Here is a 10732-nt window from a genome sequence, read left to right as displayed (position 1 = left end):
GTGAAAAGAGAAGTGCGATTTTGGAATTCGCAAGAAATGACGAGTAGCTGAAATTATGAAATGAATCGATGCTATATATCGCACGTCGCTCTGTTACAAAAAATGGTGTCCGTCGAATCACCTTAACTTGAATGCCCTCAGCTGTTTAAAGGGATATAAGAAGTATTTGCTATTCCTTCCAGTTCTGCGCATGGTTCTCATTTAATTCAGTCAAATAATATTGCATTTAACTGGGAGAAATTAAACTGCATTACGCGTTTTTTCGGTTCACCGTAGAAAAAACACGAGTTTCATTTTTCCAACATAAGTAGGTGGATTTTGAAGAGCCAAGAATATTAATTCCTTTTTGCGTAATGCAGTTCAATTACTACAACTGAATGCAAACTTGCAATTGGATTACACTTTGTAATAAGGAACCATTATTTCTTGCCAATTTTAGAAATAACACACATGCCATTGGTTTCCCTATTCAGATATGTGCTTTTATGAGAGCTAGAGATAGTGGTTTCTCATTGCAAAATGTGATCCAATGATGTTGCAAGTCCAAAGAGAGTATGAAAATGCAATTCAAATTAAAATTTGGAAAAATAACGTTTGATACATCATGGCATAATGCATCGACTAAAATCTTGGCGAGAGAGAACTGGACACATTTAGGCTAGAAGCAACTATGTTGCAGGCAAATCCTAAGCACATAGTTCCTTTTAGCATACATGGGTCCAACTAATTTAATTGCTGATAACAAGAAAACTTCTAATTATAATGAGTGGTTTAATAGAGAATTCTAAAAGCCAGTTTTGTCACCCATTGCAAACCATACTAATAACTCTCGATTTATCTTGTTTGTTCCAGAAGATGCGGCAGAAGAAGCGGGGGTTTTGGGGAGGGCTCGCTGAGGGGGGAGATTCCCGGGGAACGGGGGGTTCGTGGGGTTGGGAAGAACCGCGAGACGAGGATTCCCAAGGGGAGGAGGATTCCCGGGGAAAGGGAGGCTCGTGGGGTTGGGGGCGGAATCGCGGAAGAGGGTTTCCCAAAGGGGGTTCCCGGGGAGAGGGGGGACTCCGTTGGGTTTATGTAGGATCGCGGAGCAGGGTTTCCAAGGGGGGAGGGGCCGCGGAGTAGGATCACGGGGGGAGGACTAGGGTTTTTTTTTTTTTTTTTTTTTCTCCGCGACTGGCTTGCTGAGATCCTCCGGGGCGTTACGTCCCGGGGTCTGCCGTCGCCGGCAGGGGCGCCCGCCGGGACCCCGTGGGTCCGTTGGGTGCCCCTGCCCCCGACCCCCCGCGAGGGGGGTCACTTTGCCCCCCCGCAAGGGGGGGCTTTTTGACCCCCCTCGCGGGGGGTCGGGGGTGGGGGCGCCCAGCGGACCCTTATGGGGTCCCCGGCGGGCGCACCTGCCGGCGACGGCGGCTCCGGGGCGTTACGCCCGGAGGATCTCAGCAAGCCACGAGTGGAAAAAAAAAAAAAAAAAAAAAAGGGAGGAGGTGGGAAAGGAACCGGGACGCTGGACGCCGGGGTTGGGGGAGGCCGCTGCTGGTGGACACCGTCGTACCGGGATCGTCGCATTTTTTTTTTTTTTTTTTTTTTTCCCCCTTCTTTTCTTTCTTTTCTTTTTTTTATTCTCTGTTGCAGGTGCGCTGCTGGGTGCCATCGTACCGGGATCGTCGCATTTTTTTTTTCCTCTTTTCTTTCTTTTCTTTTTTTATTCTCTGTTTCAGGTGCTGCTGCAGGGTGCCATCGTACCGGGATCGTCGCATTTTTTTTATTTTTTTTTCCTTCTTTTCTTTCTTTTCTTTTTTTTATTCTCTGTTCCAGGTGCTGCTGCTGCTGCTGGATCTTCCCGCAACCGAAGGTAAGATACTGTTTTATTCCTCCTCCATAATCAGTTGCGGAGGGCGCTACTTTCGTCTTCTGCGGGCACAGCTGTTTTTAGGAGTATCAAAAACGGCATGGAGAAGTGCCAGGTGGAGATGCATCGGCGTTGGTGAGTGTATTTTTTTGTTTCCTCTTCCCCTTTCCCTCTTCCTCTTTCCTCTCCCTTTTCCTCTTTCCTCTCCCTTTTCCTCTTCCCTCTCCCTTTTCTTCTTCCCTTCCCCGTGGATTAGGGCTCTTGGCGACACCACGTTAAAAAAAACGCGCCGTAAGCTCTACCTCTAGGAGCAGCACCGTATCCTCTACCTGATCGGGCTTTCCTAAGGTGGTGTGGAAACGAGCTTGTCAAAATATGTTCCTCTATTCCTCCTCAGAGTAAGTATTTCATTAAGTGCTTTTTTATCTTTTTTATAGGGAGAGCATAAATTCAAAACCTGGCAAGTGCCCCCAGGTGTTGCTACGATTGAGCACCAGTTTCTATAAGGTCAAAGTTCATAGAGCATTTCTTCACTAAAATTTAATGAAGGGAAGTATTCAGGTCCTTTTACGCTACGGAGCAAGATGCATAATTTTAGCAATACCGGATGACACTTTCCAGATTTTGAATTTCCACTCTTCACGTATCAAATGGCTAAAGGCGAAAAAGTAAAACCTCAATTGTAACGCTTAAGGTGATTCGACGACGTGAGATACATCGCATCAATTCGTTCCATAATTTCAGCTACTTGTCATTCGTTTCGAATTTTGAAATCGCACTTCTATTGTCATGAGACTAAAGAATTCATGTATCTAATTTCACAAAGGAATTCAATGTATTAAAGGCGTGGGTTTTTTAGAGGAAAAATATCGCATTCGACTGCACTTTCGATATTAGTATCGAATGCTATATTTTTCTTAGTCTCCTTAGAATTCTTTAGTCTCATAATGACAACAGCAGTGCGATCTCAAAATTCAAAAAAAAAAAATGATAAGTACCTTAAATTATGAAACGAATTGATGCGATATATCTATCGTCGCTCTGGCAAAAAATAGCAACCGTCGAATCACCTTAAAAAACGTCCGACTCGATCTTAATCAAAGAAAACTAATTGAAATGTTTCATTGCAATTGGCTGTGATTTATTTAGAGAAAGCGATGAAAATATACAGAGAATTTCAATAGGATCTAATGGTTGGTTATCCTTGAAAACATTAAAAAAACATTGAAGACTTTTATCATCGTAATCTGAAAAACGCATTTCCGATTTTTATCAATGCGTAACCGTTAATAGAAAGCGAAACATTAGTCGACGAAAACAAAATGTTTAGTGGAGCAATTTCTGTAGAGTTCCGTTGAATAATCAAAAATGGAGAATCCCACCTATAATTTGGTTGAAAAATGAGAATCCCGCATATAATTTGAAGTCATCTAAGAGCACAAATGTGGCGATGAGACAAAGGGGAGCCGTATCCCGCGCATGCGCCAATGCAGAGCGGTGCGTGAGTATGTAGTGCGGGAGGCCGATCAGCGATCGGGTTATGCAATTAATTACGGGACCCGACTCACCCGATCGCGATTCCATCCGCGATCCGCCAGATCCCGATTGTGATCCGATCCCGTCGGATTTATTGTGGATCTCGACCTCTGCTCGGCCCCGTTGCCATCTCTCGTCTCGCTATTCCATTGCACGAGACGTACTAATGGAACTTATGAGACCGTCCCTTAATTACGTAACGCTAAATTTCCGATTTTTGTCACCCCCACTCCCCTGTCATGTTCAGTAACGCTGTGTTAGACCTCCCTAAAAAGTGCGTTACGCTTGCCCGAACGCCCCACAGTTGATAGAGTCAATCAGAGAGGTCGGAGATGAAATTTTTGACTAAAACCGCAAATTTTGATGTTAATTTCGTCACATTTTAAATTTCAACGGGTGCGTTTAGAAGGAAATTTCACGAAGAAACCAATGGAACCACTTTTAGAACCTCAAAGTTATGTATGAACGGAGTTATAGGTAAGCTACTGAAGTTTCCAAATTTTGTCCGGCCTCTCCCATTGACTCGACCCACTGAGCGCCCCCTCCCTTTCGATGAAAATTAATCTAAATATCACGTTACATTTAATGAGAGGATTGGCGTTTCCATTTAGTGAGGAAAAGTGAAAGTATTCCAGTGAATATTTTCGAGATTCTTTAAGACTTCAGAGGACAATCGACGAAAACTTGTGCAGGAACTAGTAAAAAAATTCAATTAAACTAGTTAAGAAACGCTTCGCGTTATAACCCCCATCCCCCTCTAACGCCGCGTAACGCTGGGAAAGACCCCCTCCCCCTTGGAGCGTCATCTAATTTAGGGATGGCCCCTGCTAAGAAAAAGTAACCAACTTTTTGCGGTAGTATGGAAAATGTATCCTGAACGTGCGGCTCATATTTTTTTTTTTTTTTTTTTTTTTTTTTTTTTTTTTTTTTTTTTTTTTTTTTTTTTTTTTTTTCAGGGACATTCCCCATCTGACTTTATTCAGTTTTAATGTGATACAAAATAAATGAGTGTGCATATAATAATTGGCGGCTCATATTGTTTCGTTAGTTTTTTTCAAATAGAGAACTATCCACGCTCCCGCGGTATGTTTGATGCCTATGCTGCGAAATTGAAGGCGAACTTCGAGTGAACGACATCTCTGCTCATAGATTTCCGCATGATCTGTTGGCTTGGGAAAGTTTATGGAGTAAGATGAAAGAAAGACGTGGAAACCGTACTTACTTACGGGCCATATAGACATGCCGTCCGCCTTTCCGGACTCAGCGGCCGAAAGTTCCGGACGTAGCACCCGAAGCAATCGAGGCTACGACTCCAGCACCCGGAGGATTCGGCCTCTGAGCCCGGAACGGACGGTATGTCTATATAGACCATAACCTTTATTTTCAGTGAAAAAATCCCAAAGCCAGCTTGATGCTTTCACCTCCGAGGAAAAATCTTCCCTACCCCACCTACAAAAGCCGGCAACGCCTGTGAAAGAAGGCTCATATGCGATCACACGAGAACAAGTAAATTAAGCGGCACATAAGTCTAATTCAGTAATTAATTTCGTTTTAATTGTCCTCTCCCGATGCGAGGTGGTGGGCAAGCCGCTAAGTTATCGGCCCCGGATTCGGAAGCCCTGGACGTAAGCCGTTGTTCAAAGATCAGGGGCGGGGGCGGGGAGCGAGGGTGGGGGGCACGACCCACTCTCCCCGGGATTTATCGTGACCCGCGACCGGGACCGCGGTAGAGTAATGGGGATGCCCCCTCAGCATCGCAATAGGTGTACCCCGAGCGCTGTTTGGTCTCACTCTCACACGGAAATAATGAGTTCGTTTCGCAATCCCGGGCCCCGACCAACGCACACTGGATAGAGTCAATCAGAGAAGTCGGACAAAATTTGGAAACCTTAAAAGTTTTTAACTCTGTTTATACAAAAAATTGGGGCTCTAAAAGTAGTTTCATTGGTTTTCTCATGAAATTTCCCGCTAAGAGCACCCCTTAAAATTTAAAATGTGACATAGTAAACATCAAAATTTGCAGTTTCAGTCAAAAATTTTATGTCCGACCTCTCTGATTGACTCGAACCACTGTGCGACGGCCTACGAGAGCCAACAGTAAAAGTGGACTCGGCTGAATTCCGCGGTGATAATTTCACGAGTGTCGTTAAAGCCACCGAGAGTTTGATTGTGAGACGGGGTGTATTCAAATCAGAGGTCGTTCCTTAACGTAAACTGCGTGACGTACTTTTTCCGGTTTTTTGTCGCCCCCCCCACCCCCCCCCCCCCGTTCCCCTTACCTCACTCATGAAACCTAGCTTTTAACCCGCTATTGGATTGTAAAACGCTCAACGATCCTTTTTTTTCCAAAGGTTTAACAGGCGGATTAGATGCACTATAAACAAGTGGCAAAGCGGTATCCAGGGCCGGATTAAGGGGATGTCCACATGGGCCGCGGCCAAGCAAATCTAGGGGACGGCAAATTTTGCAATTTTTTTAAATGTAGGTATAAAAAAATCGGATCTAGAAAAAAAAATTACAGACGAGAAAAGGCGACAAAAATCTCTCATTTCCTGAGAGTGTAGTAATTTTTAATTTTGTCGTCTTTCAGTGATACAAGAGACAGAACTTTTAATTAGTCGAGTTAAGAGAGAAACCAAACACGCAATTTGGCGTGGAACGGCGCGGCTCAGAGAGCAATGATGACGAGGACTTGAGATGAAAAGGAGAAGCCATCGGCGCGGCAATCGGCATGTAACACATATCAGCGCCTACAAGCCTGCACAAAGACTTTACGCATTGCATCAAACACAGTACGGTCATTGCGGTCAGCGTGAAACGCATAGCGCCTACAAGACTGCGTGAATACTTCACGCATTGCGCAAAACACGGTGCGGTCAGCGTGAAACGCATGGCGCCTAATTATTGCGCATGCCGCGCGTAATTATTTTTCAGTGTGTTTTTCGTTCATGGTACACTTACTTCCGGTACTACACGACCCTGTCTCATTGGAGGCGCCCCTTTAATTGCGCTTTGAAATGAATAAAATTCGTCCAAGAAACAAGTTCTTTAAGTCTCGTTTTAAGAAATAAAGACTAGAAGCAATTTTCAAGTTTCGGTAGTACTTCGCCTTTTGTAAAAGCGAACGTCACGGAGTATATTAGTTCGCACCGCGCCGTGGGGCATGGGGCCGGAGTGCCCGCGATTCCGAGAACAGGAGGGCCGATTCCATTCCATTCCCGCGGGAACGAGGCCAGGAGCAGGGTGGAAAAACTTAATAACACAGGAAGTGATAGGGAAACAAGATACTCGAAAATTCAAATTGTTAATCATAACTTCTCCTCGCGATATCCACGTCTCGATTGCTATTCAAACTTGATTCGCTGCGTTGCCGCACGGGTCCTCGGTGAATCCCGACCCGAGTTGAACGTCTTGGACGTAAATAGAACGATTTTTTAAGGTGTAAAATAGATTATACCTGGAAGCTAATACGATTGGATCCTCTCGAGAAGTTCACGCTGCTTCCGATTTTACCTAATTGCCCGAGGGTAGCCTAAAGTTTCATATCATGCTCCACAGCTGGCTGATTGCTAAAATTGTTAGACAATGCGATAGACAAAGAAGACGTAGGGAGTTTGCAGCGATCCTATTGGTTGAGATAAGAGTACGGGAGAAAATGATGGACTAACTAAAGGGTCTTTCGTCGGTTGCCGTTAGTTAGTCTATTACCTACCTCCTTTGTCCATTGCAATCACCCGCTTCCACCAATAGGATCCATCCATATCTCTTTTTTCTTCTTTGTCTAAAAATTTGTCTATCAATTTCAATAATCGGCCCGCTACACATTTCAGAAGAAAATAATTATGACTCTCTTCTATTTGATGCCTTAGAATTTCCTGATCCATACCCAATTTCAGTGATAGTTCCGGTTTTTACTGACAGGAGACACCAGAGGGCTGATCGTTGAAGTTGATAGACAAAGCTATAGACAAAGCGATAGACAAAAGAGACATAAGGAGTATGGAGCGAACTTATTGGTTGGAATGGGTGGTTTTTATAGACTAAGGGAGAAAATGATGGCCAATGGGTCACTTGTGGGATGCCGTTAGTTAGTCTCTCGCCAACTTCCTTTTTAGGTTTAAGTAATTTTTCCGAGTTTGCGTAAAATTTTTCGTCGGTTGTCTTTAGAAGTTATAGAATCTCGAAATATATTCTCTTGAATACTTTCACTTTTCCTCACTTAATAGAAACGCCAATCCGTTCAGTAAATGTGCGGTGATATTTAGATTATTTTTTATAGAAATGGTGGGCAAGCGTCACGCAATTTTTCAGGGGGAATCTAGCACAGCGTTACGGAGCGTTTCAGGGGGCGAGGGGTGTAAAAAAATCGCAAATTTAGCGTTTCGTAATTTAGGGACGACCTCTTACCAGGGAAGTTTCAAATCTTCATTATCTGCGATTAGCTCCCAATTCTTTCGCAATAGCTTTAGACTTTGTGACACTGGATTTGATATTCTTCAGATCTTGGAACCTAACTTGTTGAGACGAGCGACAACGTCGCCGAGACTTACAAGCTCAACTCTCAACTCTATCCAAATATTTACTTATCTCAGCGTCGGAATCAATTTAAACAGTCGCGAGCTTGTCCCATCTTTTTCCGTTCTCTGCCGAGCTCCTACACATCGATTCGCTAAACGCGACATGTTTCGATCAAATCCAAGGGTCTGGAGGGAGAATCAAGAGATGCTACCGCCGTCAGCCTGGACATTACATCAACTTGCCAGAGCTTGGTATGAACTTTATGTTGCCAGCAAAACATTCGAGCTTGCAATAAGTTGAACGAGTTTTAATTTAATTCCTCGTATAGATTGACGAGACTGGATGGTCCCCAAAAACATAGAAAAGCTAGCTTATTCCCTAAGCTTTTCAAGGTACCATTCTGGGCGTTATCCTCAAAAGTGGTGATGTATACTACCCCAATGTGTGTGCACCGATCGGTGGGATCCAGCCTATTAAGCAAAAAATGTATAAAATTTATATCGTCACGTGTTTCCTGTGAAAAAGGAGGAATACTCAATATTTTTTATCCCCGCAGTTTCCATAATCTTTTTTAAATTACTTGGCGAATAAAAATCTTTGTGCCTTTTCTTTTCTTTCTTTATTGTTATTTTTTTTTATTTTTAGAAGAAAAATGAAATACTAGCTAATATTTTCAAGCATTGAAATTGGAAGGTTAATTTTATTATAGTCAAAAGCATTGCGAGTATAGGACGGAATGAGCCTGACGCCCGGCTTCGCCGCCAATCCAAGCCCCCCTCTACCTTCCTCCCCTGATGGCGCTTAGTTCTGTTTGACAGAAATACGTCCAATTTAAGACCCCCGCCACTTCTTATCCTAAAATCCATCTATATGCATGCCTCCATTTTTTCAATTTCCCAGAGCTTGCCCGGAGTAGAGTAGCCCGATGACGATGATATTAAGAACGTGGTCAGGTCCATTTCCATTGCGATCCCGTTTCCTTTTCCGCGTTCCGCCGGTCTCGTTCCTGGCAGGGCGTCGCGTCGCGTTGGAACGTAGGCCGAATTCCGGAGCCGGGGAAAGTGGTGGTGGCGGGTGAAAGGTCCGCACGGGAATCGTGACCCAGTCGCCGATTGTTCCCCGATAGGCGCCAATGCCACCCGCACAACGCGACAGTATCCGAGCACGCGCGATCCTCCGCCATCACCGTATCCTCACCTTCCGGCCAAACTATCGCAAGCGCCGTGCGACGTTCCAAAATTTCCGCCGCCATTTTATTTTTTTACAGAGAAATTGCGCGACGAAGCTGTCTGGAAATTTCACCGAATTTCCTTCGCGCTGCCGATAAAATTCAGTGAAATTTTCAAACAGATTCAACCAACAATTTCTCCGTAAAATAATAAAATGGCGGCGGAGCTTTTTAAACGTCGCACGGCGCCTGATACTTTGACGAGAAGGTGACGATATTCAGCTCCGCTTCATGATGGCCCCTCCGTCGATAACGCTCACCTATAATTTGACCACTGAGTCAGGGCCCTATGGCATTGACCATCTCCTGCAAAAAGGAGGTCTTGGTTTTGAATTTCAACCTGGAAGACAAATACGCTTCCAGACCTCATAACGTATTTGCCGTGAAAGCCCGATGGGGAGTTTGCACGATCATTTTTTATTGCTGCATTTAAGAGTTTTTAATGAGCATTTGCTTCCGATGTACGGGAAATTCCAGAGAAATAGATTTAAAAGCAAAAAAATCTGCCGCTTTGTGACGTCATCGGGTGGAGTCATTGGACGTATTTCTGCCAAATGGAACCAAGACAGGTAGGAAAGAAGGGGTCAGCTTGTCAGTCGAGGGCCATGAGAAATAATTGGAATTATAAAGCGCCAGTGACGTCAGCGGGAATGAAGTCGTTTCCGTTGGCATTAACTCAAAAAGTCCTGTCCACGACGCTCTTTTCCCATGCTCACGGCTTAATAGCACCGCATTCAGTACTCCTAGTTCCGTTTGACTGAGTGTAAAATTCCGCTTTTCCATTTTTCCGAAGGGCATCACGCTCGCTTTTAACAATGTTTCTTATTCAGCTCACCACGAGCACAAGCACACCCCATCTTCCCCACTTGTCTATAGTTCCGTTTGGCAGAATAATACTTCCATTAAACAAATGCATTTCAGAAGATCAGGTCATTTGGCCATATACCCTCTAACAATGTTCCATCTCAGAAACAAACGATTATGCTCGGCTTATGATGTATACTTTTAAAATATTTTAATTTATTTATTTTAATTTATTTCTTCGAAAGTCAAGTTAACGTAATTCCTGGAAAACTTACTTGACTTTTCTTTTGCGTTGGTAGAATTGTGTGAGTAAATTCAAGTAATAAGGCTGGTGTGTTCCTTGCGCTGTGAGGTGTGATCTCTTCGAAAAAATAGAAAAGAAGCGGAAATTTTGAAACACCGCAATGGAAATTTGTATTTTTGCACTTTGGCCATCTGTATTAAGCATGGAAAAAATCCTTTGATTCAAGTCACCGTGTTTCCATCCGCATGAATGCTTTGTCCCCCATTTCGGTGCAAAATGTAGGAACCTAGAGTACCTATATGGGGAGGGTATGGTCTTGTCGAAATATGGAGCCCTTAGGGCCCAAAAGGGCAGCCAAACCTCTAACGCAAAAATCACTAGAAAAATGCCGCTTCAATCATCAGACGACTCAGCGACTTCCCGGATGAATGAGTAAAAAGCAAAAATTAAGTAAAATACGTGCTTTACAATCGAAGGGTCATAACAATATCGTTATAATAAATAATCCTGGCTAATTTGATTTCACAGGTTGGTTGCGTTTTGGGCCCTAAAC

The sequence above is a fragment of the Bemisia tabaci genome, chromosome 4 (genome assembly GCF_918797505.1).
Source record: "Bemisia tabaci chromosome 4, PGI_BMITA_v3".
Classification (NCBI taxonomy): Eukaryota; Metazoa; Arthropoda; class Insecta; order Hemiptera; family Aleyrodidae; genus Bemisia; species Bemisia tabaci.
Note: the sequence above shows the minus strand (reverse complement) of the source record.